A 17,035-nucleotide genomic window follows, 5' to 3' on the forward strand; every position below is an offset into this window, starting at 1 on the left:
CGCCCCGGATCGCCCAGGCGGTCCCCTGACCCCAGGAGCTGTGGTGGGAGGATGCACGGAGCATCGCGCAAGAAGTCAGGTAGTGCCAGCGCGCAGGAATGCTGCGGAGCCTGGAAGGAGGCTGGGAGAGGCGTGCAGTCCCGGCGCCCCCGGCCCAGCCCCTGGGCCCGCCCACCCCGCCTCCAGGCAGCCCTCCACCCAAGGGAGAAATGCTGTTGGATCTTGATCTTGACGAGGAGAAAGAAAATGAACTTTTGTTACCCTCCTTTTCTACTTTGCTAGGAGATCTCGATCACCCAGGAGGAAGCTTTACCTGAAACTGTTCATGTAAATTGCTTGACACTTGAATTGGGTGCTGAAACATTAAAGGATATCAGAGGACTTTTTTTAAGCTATACAGGAGTTGACTCTGCCTTAAGGGATCAGTAGCAGGAATAGACTCTACCTTACCTTCCAGTCCCACCGTAGGATTTCCTGAGCCGGCTTTACTGTGGGAGAGCTGCTAGGGCTGTGTTTCCTGAGACTGGCTTCAGAGTTTTCAGTTCCTCCTTTTCTGCAAGCAGAATTCTTCCTGGAGAGATAATGTTGTCTGTACCTCCCTATCCCAAAAACATGCCCTAAAACATAACCCTCTTATAAGTTAGAGGTGGTCCCTCCCATGTTATATTTCTTTGTGATCCAAAGCCTATAAATATTGTACAGCCTTTTCTATCTCTGTAAAATAGGGGCATACGATATGGGAATGCGTATAATAAAATGCATCAGAGAGCAACGTTCTGACATGACCAAACTCCTGAGTTCTCCCAGCTGTCACCTCATTAACAGCATTTACCAAGGTTGTCATTTATTCATTCAACAAACATGTATGGAGACCCTGTGGTGATCCAGAGGTGCCAGGTGCTGAGGATATAAACCTGCAGAGGACATGGGCCCTGCTTTTCATCATCGCTCCATCTCACCTGTGCCCATCCCCATATCTGGCAGATGCTCTACGAGAGGTATAGACACAGGAGCAGCCTTGGAGGGACACTTCCTGCAGAAGCCAACAGAGGATAAACGCCCCCCTTCACAGCACTTTGTCACAGTACTTCTCACTCTTCATGTAACTGCACATGTCATTATCTTTTCCACTATTCTGTAAGGGCCATGAAGAAAAGAGCCACTTCCCCCTTAGAGTTTGGACTCCTAAAGCAGTGACGATGTGAGTCCTTGGGTTGTCACCAAGGTGCTGAGGCTGTATTTTTTTAAACGCTTGTAGTTGACAGTAAAGAGTTGTGTGCATTTATGAAAGTCCCTGAGGGTTTCTGGCGTTCCCAGAACCACAGGTTACATGCAGCCCTCCGGAACATTCTAGGCCTCAGCAAACATGACCAATTCTCTTGGCCGGGCCTGGCCAATTCTGGATGGTGGTGATCCGACCCAGGGCCAGACCTACGAAGTGTCCACCTTCTGGCAGACTGTGAGATCTTCAAGAGGCCAAGCTGAGGGATGATTTGGGACCTTCTTCACCAAATAACATATTCTGGAAAAATCCTATTAGATGTAATGCGTGTGTCCTCCCTCGCTGGTCTTCTTTCCTGCAGCCCTCTTGTTTCCTGCTCTTTCAGAGAAGGGAAACTTAGACCAGAGCCTGTGGAATTGCAGCATCTGTTAAGATACCAGTTCATCATTTTGACCTTAGAATATCTTACAGAAAAAAATTCTTTTTTCTATTAAAGCTATAAACTTCCCTAAAGTTTTAAAGAAGAATATTACTCTGAAGTGTGAAGATGTATTTGCCTAAAAGCCAGGGTGAACGATCCTGCGTTTTATCACCTTCACCTTCCCTCAGGTCAAGACTCTCTTGTTCTCAGGCAGAAATAGAGACACAGATGTAGAGAACGAACAAACGTATGGACACCAAGAGGGGAAAGCGGGGGTGGTGGTGGGATGAATTGGGAGATCGGGATTGACATATATACACTAATATGTATAAAATAGAGAACTAATAAGCACCTGCTGTATAAAAAAATAAATAAGATTCAGAAAAAAAAAGACTCCCTTGTTCTCTAAACCTCACTTTCTGTCTCTCAAGTCTTTTTTTCCTCCTATGAATTTCATCATGCTCTAAGAGCTCCTAAAGCAACAAACTCAAGGGAGTAATGCTGTTTACACTTCTGAATCATCACATCAACTCCCGCTGAAATAATTCCAACATCAATCTTACCTATCTTCCTCTAAAAGGTGTAAAGTTCAAAGACATACCAGCTGTCTACCCCATTCCAAGATTCTGAGCTTGTCGGCTGACCTTGGCTCGTACTTGTATCTATTTACCTTTGAACGGAGCAGAACGGGAGCTTGATTTCCTAGACACACTCCAGAAAGCTTCTACTCACAGACGACATGCATCTACTGTAATAAACCTGAAGAGCAAGTTAAGTAAGTGCTTAGATTCCCACCCTCGTTTCTTCTTTCCCTTCTCTACTATCAACTCACTTTTTGAAAGTAGTTCTTTTAAGTCAAATGAATATTCATAATCTGCCACAAATATATATTGATCGCGTGCTACATTCAGGGCATTATGTTAGACTCGGAGCATTTGGGAATTTCATGAGAAGGTGCATCAGGACCATCAATGAGTGGTGCCCACAGGGAGAGTAGGAGAGCCAGCTGTCTGCAGGCAAAAAGCTTGGGCCTCGTGGTAAAGGCTTCACCAAGGACATCAGACTGGCCGAGCCAGGAGGAAAGAGCATTCCAAGCAAGAGGAAACACAGTGGGCAAACCCACAGGAGCTGACGGTGTGATGCATGTTTGGGAAGCAGCTGTGCCCTTTAGTCAAGCATGGGCTTATTCACTTATGTAACAAACAGTTATGTGGTGCCTTGTCCATGCCAGGTCCTGTTTTCTTGGAGGAGAAATACTCCCATGTGGAAGAGTACCGGGCACTCCTTCACCTTTTCTATCAAAATGGAAACAGAAACTTGGTAGGATATGGCCTTGTGAAGCAAACTAAGAAGCGCCAAGCTCTGCTACAATTAAAGGGAAAATGGTGAAGCTCAGAAAGCTGGGTTCCCGGTCCTTGTCAACAATATGACAATATTGATGTGATACGACATATCAATATGCAAATGTTCCTGATAAAAAGAAAGCACGTGTTCCTCTTCAAGTGGAACCCAGTAGAATAATGTCAGAGTTATTAAAGAGTGTGCTAGGGGCTTCCCTGGTGGCGCAGTGGTTGAGAGTCCGCCTGCCGATGCAGGGGACGTGGGTTTGTGCCCCGGTCCGGGAAGATCCCACATGCCACGGAGCGGCTGGGCCCGTGAGCCATGGCCACTGAGCCTGCGTGTCTGGAGCCTGTGCTCCGCAACAGGAGAGGCCGCAGCGGTGAGAGGCCCGCATCCCGCAGAAAAAAAAAAAGAGTGTGCTAAATGTCACGTACTATCCACAGGAGCTAAGAAGAAACCCATCTAATAATTTTTTAAAAACCCTCAATTCTGCAAGTATACTTGGAGGCCTACTGTGTTCTGCCCTGTAGCATACAGAAGATTATTACCTAGAAATAATGAGACCATCCTCAAGGAAGTATGAGAGAGCTGAGCTAGGATTTTTACATAGGAAATAATTTGAAGAACAGTGCAAAGGCAACACATTAAAAATGTCCTGTTGTATAGACATGTGCTATAGAGATCTGGAAAGGCAATATTGGATGGAGTGATCAAAGATCAGTGACCAACATGCTTCCTATATGTTGGTCTTTGCTCTAATGTTCCCAATCCAATGTAATCCAAGAATCGTCCGAGACAGATGGATTATTCCTTTTCTGATGATCCAAACTTTTGGCCATACCTATTCATATTTCTACCCCTTACCTTCTCCAGTCCAGACCCACAGCTAAATGACTTGTGCAAACTTAACCACCCTTAAAATTGTCTTCTGCCCTCTCGCTTCATCTCACTTCCAAAAAAAAGGCCTAGACTGTATGTAATTGAAAAGCATCTACCTCCTCTGCCCTTGCTTTTGTAGCCCAAAGAGTGGATTTTTAGGAGCTCACACATTTTGATGTCAGACCCTGGCTCTGAACTGGTTTGCATGCTTCTTAGATACAGGACTATAGACAAGTTATATCTCCAAGTTCCATTTTCCTCATCTGAAAAATGGGGACAATCATACCTCAGAGGGCTGTGGTGATGATTCCAGATGATTTAGGTTGGGGTATGAAGTGTGTGGCACAGAGCCTGGCATGGCATGAGTGCCAAAAACACGGTGGGCCACCAACGTTTACCATTTCCTCTTACCATTCAAGGTAGGCACTGGGATTTTATTTCAAGTCCCTCACACCAAACCTAGCACAGGGTAGGGGCTTGATAAATATCTGATGAATGAGCAAAAGAGCGGGTGGATGGATTACGCTGAGAGAGAAAGTCCTGTACTTGTTTTTCAATTTTCTGCCATAGGAGACTTAAAGTTTGTATCTTTTTTAAAAATATAAATTTATTTGTTCATATTTATTTTTGGTTGCATTGGGTCTTCATTGCTGTGTGGGCTTTCTCGAGTTGCGGCGAGCGGGGGCTACTCTTCATTGCAGTGCATGGGCTTCTCATTGCGGTGGCTTCTCTTGTTGCGGAGCACGGGCTCTAGGCACGCGGGCTTCAGTAGTTGTGGCATGTGGGCTCAGTAGTTGTGGCTCGCGGGCTCTAGAGCACAGGTTCAGTAGTTGTGGCACACGGGCTTAGTTGCTCCGCAGGATCTTCCCGGACCAGGGCTCGAACCTGTGTCCCCTGCATTGGCAGGCAGATTCTTAACCACTGCGCCACCAGAGAAGCCCCCTAAAGTTTATATCTTAATCCTCCAAATTTTATTCCTACTTGGGACTTACAGTATTCTTTAAACAGTGTTTTTGGTTCTACTTTTAAGAAATAACAAAGTAATAATAATAATGATAAGAACTTAGAAGTTGAATGGCTCTAAGAACAGATGCTATTCTACACCACTAGATGGCATCTACCAATAATAACACCAAAAACACCACGCATACTCTGATAGGAAATAATTCTAAAGAAATGAATACAGAAAAAGCATATATACACACACATATATGCATATATATTTACCCTTGACATATGGTTTCTTTTCCATATTGGTTATGAATTTAGAGCTGCCAACAGTTTGGCAAACCCTTGCTTTCTTGTCTCCTATAACATTTTTAGTTGTTAAACTCTAAGCACCCTCAATGTGCAAGACATTTCATAGTACCTGGTGATGACTCTCCAAATCTTTCTATCGTGTTGATGCGACAACTTACCCCTGGTTAAAAGAAAAAGTTAGAAAAAGCTGAAAGCCTAGGGAGAAGAGAAAAAGGCAGACGGACCCTTCTGCCACAATTAATCATCCCTTTATTCATTCAACAGCTGGGGGCCGGGCTCCAGAGCTGTACCAGGGTTATAGTGGTAAATAAGACTCACTTCTGAGGAGGTGCTTGCTCTCCCATAAAGGAAAACTGTCAGAATATTAAGAGACAGATGTTTATAAGACGACATTTAAATCATATAAGAGGACAGGTGTTTCTTAGAAACTGTTAGAGGAGTTACAAGGGAGAAATAGAGGTGGATTCCAAATGTCTGATCAGGACCAGAGAGTTTCTGCTTTCCAGTTCCTAGGGGGATTAGCAAGGCTGTGCTTCCTCGTTCTGACATTTGGTTGTCTGTGGCATTTAGGCCGAGAATAGTTGCACTTGAGCATTCTTGGGGGAGACCTAAGCTAAGAGAGAATAAAGGGAGAGAGACAGGAACGTAAAGGAACAATGGGCGAGGAGACAACGAGAGAGAAATACGAGAAGAGTGGCCAAGAATAAACCATGTAAATTCTCTCCACAAATTCAGAACATTCAGTTTTTGATACGGAGAGAATAAGCCCACATGTTAAGATTGAAAAGTAAGGCCAAAAGGATGATAAAACGAAATCAAAACACCATAGTATTCCTAAATCACGTGTTTGCAGAAATTGTAAATGCAGGTGCAGAGGTTGCAAAAATGAACTTTGACTACTGAGAAATTTTACTCCCTTCTTTCTGGAAAGGCAGAGATGTGATGGAGCAGAGAGCCTGTAGCAACGCCCTTTTCATTTGCCTTCAAAAAACCTCCATCAGTATTTTGCAATACTGACTACATCTCCACACACCTAAAGCCAAATCTACCGGTTTCCCCAAAGGCTGGCTCCTCTTGTCAACCTTGACCTCTGTGACCACAGTGCTGTCACTCTGCTAAACAGCGGACACAGCAGGGTGTCTCTTTCTCTGCCCTCCGTGATGCAACATGGAAGTACTCTGGTTTCCCCAAAGGTCGCTCACACCAGTCTCCTTTGTCACGCCCTCCCCCAGTGTAACCCCCTCCCCCAGATGCTTTTCTCCCCAAGTATAGACAACTCTGCTAAATGAGCTCTTTGTTTTCTGCCCCTCAACTTCCAAATCACTGGATATACAGTACTTTACATGTACAGGTTCCGGCTCAAAGTCCTTCCTGAGCTACCTGGGGCCTACCGGATACTGTCCAAATTCCCCTCCCCTTCCTAACATTCAGACCTTCCACAATCTGGCGCCCACACAAGCTTCCTGGACCTCTTGGTAATGTTTTCTCACCCACTTCCCTTTGCCCCACATGCTGCCTTCTCCTGGAACCCCTGCTCCCTCTCTGCCCACACCCTCTGAAGCTCCTGTTCTCCTCTACCACTTCACACTTGGTGCTCCATGGGGTTACCGCCTACGCTTCCTCTTTCCCTAGGAAATCCCATCCGTCCGGTGTCTACAGTCACCATCTTCACACTCTTCACCCTGAACCTCAGGGCTGAGTCTACCTCTACCTATATGCCTCAAAGGTAGCTGCAACTCAATATGCCGCAAACGAAATATACCCCCAAATTTGACCATCCTATGAGCTCCCCAATCCCTTCTTTTCCTGTGATCTCTATTTCAGTAATGCCATCTCTAACCATGTATTTCTCATGTCAGAAACCTGGGGCTTCTCCAGAACTCCTCTTTTCTCGTCCACTCATCTAGTCAATGACCCGGCCTTCAACTCCCCCCCGCCCCAGGTCTCTCCTGCATATATGTGCCTCTCCTGTCCTAACGCACCATCATATCTTGCCAAGACAATAGCAACAACCTCGTAAGCCATCTGTATTCCTGTCTCCCGTCTGGTTATCTCCCATCCATCTGCCCCACAGCAGTCTTTCACCCACATGAGTCAAATCACTCCCCTCCCTGCTTCATACACACTGCTGAATTTCACATAGATAACCAACAAGGACCTACTGTAGAGCCCAGGGAACTCTGCTCAACATTCTGTAATAACCTACATGGGAAAAGAATTTGAAAAAGAACAGATACATGTATATGTATAACTGAATCACTTTGCTGTACACCTGAAACTAACACATTGTTCACCAACTATGCCCCAGTATAAAATAAAAATTAAAAAAAATAACTTCAGAGTCTTCCTATTGCCCTCCAGACAAAACCTTAACTCCTCTCAAGTAAAAAAATTTAAAAGACAATAGACATATATATATGTAAAACTCAATCACTTTGCTGTACAGCTGAAACTAACACAACGTTGTTCATCAACTATATTCCAATACATTTTTTTTAATTTAAAAAATAAAATAAAACCTTAACTCCTTGGTCTGGCCCCCTGCCCTCTGCAACCTCCCACCTTGCTCTCTACCAAGCACCTTTCAGTTCATTCTGCTTCTCACACCTGACCTCGGAGCCCCCAGCCGACTTTTCTCTCTGCCACCAGCTCCCCTCTCTCCCCGCCTTTGTCTGGCTAAATCCTATCCATCCTTAGGGTCTCAAAAAGCACTGCCTCGGGGGGACCCTCCTCGACCCTGCACTAAGTTACGTCACCCCTGTCTTCTCGTGGCATCCCGAGCTGGCCCATCACAAACCGCCCCTGCATCCTTGTGTGTGTGGCCCTTGTCTTCCCCACTAGAATGGAAACTCTGTGAGTGCAGGAAGTTTCTAGGGCCTCGATCACCTCCTCTAGGAAATACTCTGTCACAGCCTGATCTACATCTGAATTCCCAATCGCTGTTGCCAAAGATCCCAACCTTAACCCCAGACAGTCCTCTGCTGGTGCATCTGGGGAAAATGGGCCCAGGGGTGATTTGTCGCCTCTGCAGGGGTTCGAACGTGCCTACTGGGAACCAATTCATCCAAGGGAAAAGGACGTATTTGGCCACTTACAGAATCTCAGAGTTGAAGGGGAGGTGTGATTCTTAGGGCAAAATGATGTCTATCACTCATATCAATTTATCTTGGAACCAGCCTCCATATACCCATAGCCACATTCTAGGGAAGAATAGGGTTACACTTTAAAATTATCATTTGAAATCCAGCGTGGCACTAGGGCACAAGCAAGTTGCATTTGTCTTCTTCTATTACAGTGTGAGCCTACACAGTGAGCTTGTGCCTAGATTCAGCCCTGGCCTCCCAAACAGCACTGGCCTCCCATCTGAAGCAATGCCCTGCAGAAGCAGCAGCGGGGTGTCAGGGACTGGGGCCAGGAGGGAGAGGACAAAAAAAGCCCATGGAAGTGGTGGTGTCTGGCTGTGTGGCTTTACCCAGTAAAGGAAGCTGCAGCTCTTACCAGCTGCAGTGGCCCAGAAGCCACAATACACCTGGTGGAAGATACAGGAAAGAATCAGTCATGTGTACTTGAGACTCAGCCCTGAAGATGCCCAGAAACCTGTGAGCCGGCCCATGATTTTGTACAGAGGTGGTGTTCTGTATTAGCAGAAAGGCCAATGAAAGACCAATGATTACACTGAATATGGTCCCTTCCATACCTGAACCCAGACTAGGGAGTCTTCGGTCACGTCCAAACTGAGTGTATGTGTCACTGGGTTTTATAGATATTATCTCGAACTCCTTGTTATTATTGTAATAGGGACAATCTATGTCTTGTCTCTCTAACCGCATTTGATAAGAGATGGAGATAAATCTGTCTTGTAACTTGGCCACTGTTCAAGGAGCTTTGAGGAATGCTATGGGTGTATGGTATTATTTCGAGAATATAATACAGAGGGAGGCAGGACTCATAGGTTTTTGCCCCTCTAAGGGTGTAAAACCTGGAAACTGTACAGGCCTACCTCGGTGGCACTGTGGCTTCCATTCCAGACCATGGCAATAAACCAAATAACCCGATACAGCAAGTCACATGACCTTTTTTGTTTCCCAGTTACCTTATATAAAAATCACGTTTACACTCTACGGTACTCTATTATAAAGTGTGCAGTAGCATTGTGTCTAAAAGAAACAAGGTACAGACCTTAATTAAAAAATACTTTGCTGCTAAAAAATGCTAACCATCATCTGAGCCTTCAGCAAGTCATAGTAGCAACATCAGAGATCACAGGTCACTATAACAAGTAGAATAATAATGAAAACGTTTGAAATAGTGCAATAATTACCAAAATGTGACACAGAACCACAAAGTGAGCAAATGCTGTTGGAAAAATGGTGCTGATAGAATTGCTAGATGCAGAGCTGCCACAAACCTTCAGTTTGTCAAAAACGCAATATTTGAGACGTACAATAAAGTGAAGCGTGATAAAACAAGGTATGTCTGAAAATGTGCTTTTGTCTCTTAAGTACGTAAGGCCAGAATGCCAATTTTTTCAGTATCTTCTTATGTTTTAAACATGGTCATTTCTTCATTATATCTTTTCTCTCCATTATCTACCCGGCTGTTTCCCATAGGAAATTAGAGGAGAAGGGTGTCAAGAGTGAGTGTAGAAGGTATATGTAGGCGAATAATCATGATAAAGTGCTCTCTCCAACTCTATTCTAACAAAAAGCAATTGCGCTAGGGTTCCTATTAGGTTCATTATTCACTTTTCTTCTCCGTGCAATAACACAAGTCATCAATAATAGACGATGATTGCTTCCTCCCAAAAGACAAGTTATATGAGATAAAGCACAAAGCAACGAAGTCTCAGACAAGATTTTTTTACGTTAATGTGTTGTTCAAGACAGTTTCTGATTGCCTGATAATTATCCACCAGGGACCAGCTCTGGTAGCCTGTGTTCCCCAGGAAGGGAACGGAAGGGACTCCTCAAGACTTGCGGCACCAACGAGGGCATCATACAACATCTAACAGTCAAGATAGTCAGTCAAGTGCTCCAAATGTGCAGTCTGATCATTTATTATCATGCATTCCATTGGCTATTACTCAGTATACTTCCTGGGTAAAGCCTGCCCTAGAGGAAAAAATGATACCTCTGTCTATTCCTTTCCATATGTCTGTACACACATTAGTGATACCCTTCAAACAGGAGGCTCACATTAGCTCAAAGAATAGACCACATTACATTTCATTTGCTCTTGTTCTGATCCTTTCATGCTTTCAGTGGTTTACCAGTGGGAAACCACTAGAGGGGACCCATCCCAACAAGATTAGACAACATACAATTATCATCTTTAGTATTCCCACTTGGAAAATTGACTGGTATTCATGGGGAACAATAAAATCAAATTTGCTTGCACTTTACGCCCAATTCATGGTTATAAAGAGCGGATCCGGTGAGGCGGGGGGTGTCACCGTGTACCAGTGGAAGACACCAAAGAGGAAAGTGCATCTGTATCGATTGTAAACATATAGTTAAAGCACTGAGATCATTCATTCCAAACAGTCTGTTTTCCCTCTTTCCTGTAAAGAAATATCAGTGTCCTTGGTTTCTTACTTGCTATTTGGAGGTCAGAGACTCTCCCTTTAGCGTGGGCACTTATCAAGTCAGTATGTATTGAGCTCTTACCGTATGCTGAGCACCGTCCTGGGGGTAGTGGTGCTACACCACAGGTCCATCTCACAGGTGAAACTGGTTCATATCTAGTTTGGGGCTGTAAAACTCCAAAAGAGGATAGGGCACATGACAAGGATATTAAAAAAAAAACACCCTAGAATACATGCCTATTCATTCATGTTTTTCCGTTCATCCACCCACCTCAACATCCATCAAACAGCCTTTGTGTGCCGTTGTGTGCCAAGCATTGTGTTTGGCACTGTGGTTCCAAAGATAAATCAGCTACAGCTCAGTCACTATGGAAGAGAAAATAAGTAGATTAGTAATTTATTAAAAAGTAGGATAGTTTCTAGGATTTGAATGCACTCCAGCAGTCAGGAAGAGACACGATGTGAAAGTCAGCCCCCCAAAATGCCAAATACTTAACCAGGTGCAGAAGAAGCCTGTTTTGGATTAAGATGCCTTTCCCAGTTCCTTTTTAGCTATCACTTTTCTCTGATTTTCACCTATTCACTCCTTAACTCTGGTCAAGGCAATAGTTCCCTGTATTTTAACTTTGTTACTGGCTTCTACTCAAGGTTATAATATATCAAGGTTATTTTTGAACAAAATCCAGGGAAATATTTTCCAGTTTAGAGATAATGTGAAAAGAATTCTTTTACTCTTTAAGATGAAATCTCCTGGATCTGAATTGACATTTACTCCCTAAAGATTTTAAGCTGGTCTTTTTATCTGAAATTATTGCTTTGCTAAGGTTACCTCTTTTTGTGTTATCATTTCATCCATTTTTACATTCTGGCTGGGAAGGTAAGCAAAAAAATCAAATTTAATTGACAGATATGAGGAAATGTAAAAGTCTAAGTCTCCGAGTCCTGTATATACCCATCCGTGTGGCATGGCCATAATTTTTAATACTCCTTAAATTCTTTTTTTTTTTTTTTTTGCGGTACGTGGGCCTCTCACTGTCGTGGCCTCTCCCGTTACGGAGCACAGGCTCCGGACGCGCAGGCCCAGCGGCCACGGCTCACGGGCCCAGCCGCTCCGCGGCACGCGGGATCCTCCCGGACCGGGGCACGAACCCGCGTCCCCTGCGTCGGCAGGCGGACTCTCAACCACTGTGCCACCAGGGAAGCCCCACTCCTTAAATTCTTAAATACCATATGATCCATTCAGTGATTTCAATCTGAATGAGTATTTTTTTAATAAAAAAATAACAACCTTAGCATAACCTCTTGTTCTTGACATTTTCAGTCAGGATTTGTACTAACAGAGATATTGAACTTTATAGGGATATTCCATTTTAGTTTGAGAGAATATAGATTTTATCTCTATTGCCATGTGTAGGTTCGACTATTGTGTACTTAACTGAACTTTAACCTGCTTTTCCATCATCCTTCAGTACATAAAACTTGGCTAACTAACCCTTTTTGGCTCTTTCTAAAGGAAACAAGACATAGAACATGATACCGTGTTCCTTTTTGCAGCTGCTTTTAAAGTTTATCCCGTTTATAAGTAGGAAAATAGATAAGGCTAATTAAAAGGGCAATAAACACATCAAGGAAAGAGACTGCAATCTGGCTTCCAGCTTGGGAATTGTTCAGAGAATATGACGGTATTATTCATCTCTGTTGCAACCCAATGATTCACCTGTGACCATTTTCACTCCCATGATTATTCTCTTTGTGACAGAACTTCTGTCATTCAAGTAAGACAGGTCCTACTACCCAAATGTGACAACTGAAACTCTCCTATGTAGAGTCCTGAATTTGCCTCTAAGGGAAGATACAGGTACTGAGGCAACCTTGCCTATAAGTGCCATATTTGCAGGCAATGATATTTCTTCTCCCATTGAACTTGGAGCCAGGAGGTCTGAGGTCTAGCCTGGCTCTGCCACAGACTAACTATGAGGTTTAGGGATTTCACTCCATCACTGAGCACCTCAGTTTGTCTGGCTGTCAGTGATGGAGTGGGAATTAATAATGTCTAAGATTCCTCCTGGCTCTTACCTTGTAAGAATATGTAAGGAAGGGATGGGGCGTATGCAATCCTTCAAGCTTAGCAGAAGCTACTGTACTCTGAGAGGTTTCTGCTCAGGGACAGAAGAGGAATATTTCTGATTCTTCAACACAATGCCACTTTCTAAATACAATCGGTTGTGTTTCTGCATTTGTTCTGCTAAAGGCATATTCAAGGCAGGACGTTTCTAAAAACCAATGATTCAAAAGAGTTGGGTTGGCCTCCTTTAGACTTGCTATTTTCTACAAATTAAAGCAGTTACAGCTAGAATATGTAATCATCTTTATTTCATTTTAGAGATCCACTAAGTGGAGTGGAAATTATTTCTGAGCCGTGGAGTCGGCTCACAGAATCTGAAAGTCTAAAAGAACACTACAAATGTTTCCCGGTCTCTCTAGGAATCAATCCAAGACAACAAGAACCATTACTGTCGTTATTTTATTGGTGTCGTTTTTAAAAGTACTTTAAAATATTATTTTTTCTTAAAGAATTTCGACATGGTAGCTGTGTGTCTTTTCATTATTATTTTTTCATCAGCACTGATCGGTGTTAATCTCTCTCACCTGTGCCTGAGCAGGAATCTTCTCTTTCAAAGTATTGGACTCAGCAGATAGTATCTCCCAGCCTTGTCTGTCACTAATAAAGTGATTGTCACATGGAAGTTTCTTCTAGAATGACTTCTACGTTTCCCCAGGGAGCAGTACTGACTCTCACTCATTCTTCTTTCATTAGTTACCAACCTCTTCCTAAAGGTCAAAGATTTTAACTAGGAATCAGACCTGCTACATGACAAGTAAGAAAAGATTTGTGGACCTGCTCCTCTGAGCAACAGGCTATAAGTTTGGTCATCCAAAGAAAATGCCTAACTTTATGAGTTTATCCCCTGCAACAAAAGTTAATCCTGTTGATCTTTATGTTGTGATGTGCTTCTTTTCAAGACCAACTCAAATGGGGAAAAGAGGAAAATAAAAAAGAGCCAAAGCTTTCGGCAAGAGACAGTAAAATATTTATTCTAGATTTTTTTTCTAATTAAAGTGCTGTTTTAATTGGATTAAATAGATTTTTTAGGCCTTCAACGGTTTGGGTGTCCAATGTGCTTGAACCAGGAGGGCAGACACAGGTTTATGGGAAAAGAAGCTTAAATAAATGTGGGTGCTCCCTTTAAGAAAAATATTACAAAATTAGGTACGAAAGTGTACTCCCTTCTCTGCCACTACCTACCTGCTTCTGGGGCTGTATACCATGGGACTCACTCCTACTGGGATACAAACCCTGGCCCAGCACCTTCAAGCCTCTGACTTTTATGGAAATAGAAAAAGCCTCATGGATGCAAAAGAGAGGCATTTCACCACAATCGTGAGCTGTAACCTCTTCAGTCAGGATTCACCTAGAAAAACAAAAACTATTCAGGGTGGGACATTATACAGGAGATAAGGGACCTGAAAACCTAAACAGAAGACAGGGAGACAACATAGCAATTAGCAAGAGCAGACACCACTTCTGTCCCCAGGGCAGGAGTGACAATGGGTAAAGCCACCAGAGCCCAGGCCCTGTCCGATCTGCCGATAACAGAGGAAGAAGCTGCTGGTGGGAACTTGAAATACTCACCCCAAACATTATGGCTTAAAAGTACATGTATTATCTCATAGTTCCCGTGGATGAGGAATCCCGGCCTGGCCATAGTGGGGTCCCCAGGCTGTGGCCCCCTCGAGGCTGTCACCTAGGTATTGGCCAGGACTACCAGCATCTGAAGACCTGATGTAAGTGATTGTTGGCAGCGCTCAGCTCTTCCTGCGCTGTTGCCCACAGGTTTCCGTCAGTTTCTTGCCACACAGGGCAACTCACAACGTGGCAGCCGGCTTCATCAGAGCAAACAGGTGTGAACAAGACAGAAGTCAGTCTTTTATTTTCACCTAATCTTGGACGTGACATCCTGTCATTCTTGCCACGCTCTGTTCATTAGAAATGTCCAGCTCACACTCAAGGGGAAGGGATCATACAGGAGCATGGATACGAGGAGGGTGGGGTCCTCAGGGGCCATGGCAGAAGGTGCCTACCACGCAGGGAGACACAGACCCCGCAGAAGACGGCAGAAGAAGCAGAGCGGGGCGGAGAAATATCCTAGCTCTTCCTTTCTCTCATCTTCTCATCTCTTACAGGCCCCCAACGGGCAGGAGAGTCGTGGAAATGCAGTTCCGTGGAAATGCAGTTCTACGTACAGCAGAGCAGGGCAAGGGCAGGGGTGGGTCTCAGATCAGACTGGTTACTGACCGGCATAGTATGCTTTTATATTTTCTGATGTAACTAGACAAACTGCACAAAGGGATTTTTATCTTAAAGAGAACTATTTAATGGTAAGTATGGCTCTTTCTGGGACCAAAGGGTATTACTTTTACTCTCCTATGAGATGGCCCTGTGCTATATTCCAACCTTCCTACTCACCAAAGAACCCCCAACACACACACATGCACGCACACACACACGCATACACACGCACACACACATACACACGCACGCACCCCCCCCCCATTCTCGCCCTCTCAGTGGAGTTTCCTTACCTGGCTGGGGGCAGGTAGGACATACCTGCCGCCTGCGCTGCTCTAGCCCAATTATAACCTTTAACTGAATATGATCCAGCTCTGACTCTATAGACTGCATTTCATCACCAAGACAAGTCTTGGGATGCCCAGTTAATACTTCCACAGAAACAGAGGAATGACTAAAGAAGCTGTGGTATATATATATATATATATATATATATATATATATATATATATACACACAATGGAATACTACTCAGCTATAAAAAAGAATGAAATTATGCCATTTGCAGCAACTTGGATGAACATGGATGAAGCTGGAGGGCATTATGCTAAGTGAAATAAGTCAGACAAAGACACAGACACATATAAGTATGACATCACTTATATGTGGAATCTAAAAATATACAACAACAAAAAAGCACACTCACAGATGCAGAGGACAAACTAGTGTTTACTGGTCGGGAGAGGGAAGGGGCGAGGGGCATGATACGGGAGGGGATTAAGAGATAAAAACTATTAGGTATAAGATAAGCTACAAGGATATATTGTACAAAACTGGGAGTATAGCCAACATTTTATAATAACTATAAATGGAGTATAACCTTAAAAATTGTGAGTCACTATACTGTACACCTGTAACTTATGTAATATTAGACATCAAGTATGCTTCAATTAGAAAAAAATACCTCACAGAAAAGGCGGGGACTCTGTAAGGCCATTGTGACTTCTCTTATTCAAAAACTTTGGCAGGAGTTTTGCAATAAATCAATACTCTGATATTGACCTATTTCTCTTTTCTATAATATAAATAGCCAAAGATGAATCTCTAGACTGTGACTGTAAAAGTAACAATAAGCAATGGCCCTCTGATGTTGTAAGACACCTTCCAGCAGATTGCATTTTCCAAAGATGGCTGCAGCAATAGCTCTTGTCTCTCACGCTCTAAGTTCTTGTTACACCCCCATTAAGAGATGGTATTTATGTCTACTCCCCTTGAACCTGGACCAGCGTGTGTGACCGCCTCAACCAATAGGGTGTGGTGGAAGTGATACTACATGACATCTAAGGCTAGATCATAAAAATACCACACACGTGCACCTTGTTCTCTTGCTACACTCACTCTTGGAGTCTAGCCACCATGTTGTAAGGAAGCCCAGGCAGCTGCAGAGAGGCTCACAGGGTGGGGGAACAGCGGCCTCTGGTTCCAAACCCAATGTTTGCCCAAACAGCAGCCAAGACCAAGACCAACAACCAAGACCAACCAATAGTTACATGAGTGAACCATCTTGAAATGCATTCTCCAGTCTCCCATTGAGCCTCTCCACCTGACGCCACTTGGAACAGAAACAAACCATCCCCACTGAGCCTTGTCCAAATTACAGATTTGTGAGCAAAATAAACGGTGTTGTTGCTGTTTAAGCCTCTAGGCTTTGAGGTGGCTTCTTACACAGCAGTAGGAAACCCAAGCACACCCTTTGGGGAATCCCCCCAAAGCCGAGGTAGAGTACATCAATTAGGAATGGACCTGGCTAGAAGGAATAGCAACGCTGACTTAGGCTGGCTTACACAGACAGGGATTTTCTTTGCTCACATAGCGGGAAAACTGGAGTAGAAGGCTGCTGGCATGGGTTTAGAGGATCAGCTCCATCAGGGTGATTGCCTCTGAAATTCCCCCATCCTTTCCCTCCTGCCTCATTGT

At 43.9% G+C, this 17,035-nt stretch overlaps 1 protein-coding gene across 1 annotated transcript in view; it reads right to left on the reverse strand.

Annotated features, from left to right (window-relative positions):
* The window catches only part of SIPA1L2 (signal induced proliferation associated 1 like 2), a 236,701-nt gene extending 222,530 nt beyond the window's left edge, over nt 1-14,171 (reverse strand). The window contains exons 1-4 of the mRNA XM_060127134.1: nt 14,015-14,171; nt 10,979-11,073; nt 10,790-10,874; nt 451-571 (exon numbers count right to left, since the gene is read on the reverse strand). The gene's annotated coding sequence lies outside the window, so the exon portion shown is untranslated. The remainder of the gene's footprint in view (nt 1-450; nt 572-10,789; nt 10,875-10,978; nt 11,074-14,014) is intronic.
* Nucleotides 14,172-17,035: the final 2,864 nt, after the last annotated feature.

Source organism: Lagenorhynchus albirostris, chromosome 16 (genome assembly GCF_949774975.1).
Source record: "Lagenorhynchus albirostris chromosome 16, mLagAlb1.1, whole genome shotgun sequence".
In the NCBI taxonomy this organism is placed as follows: domain Eukaryota; kingdom Metazoa; phylum Chordata; class Mammalia; order Artiodactyla; family Delphinidae; genus Lagenorhynchus; species Lagenorhynchus albirostris.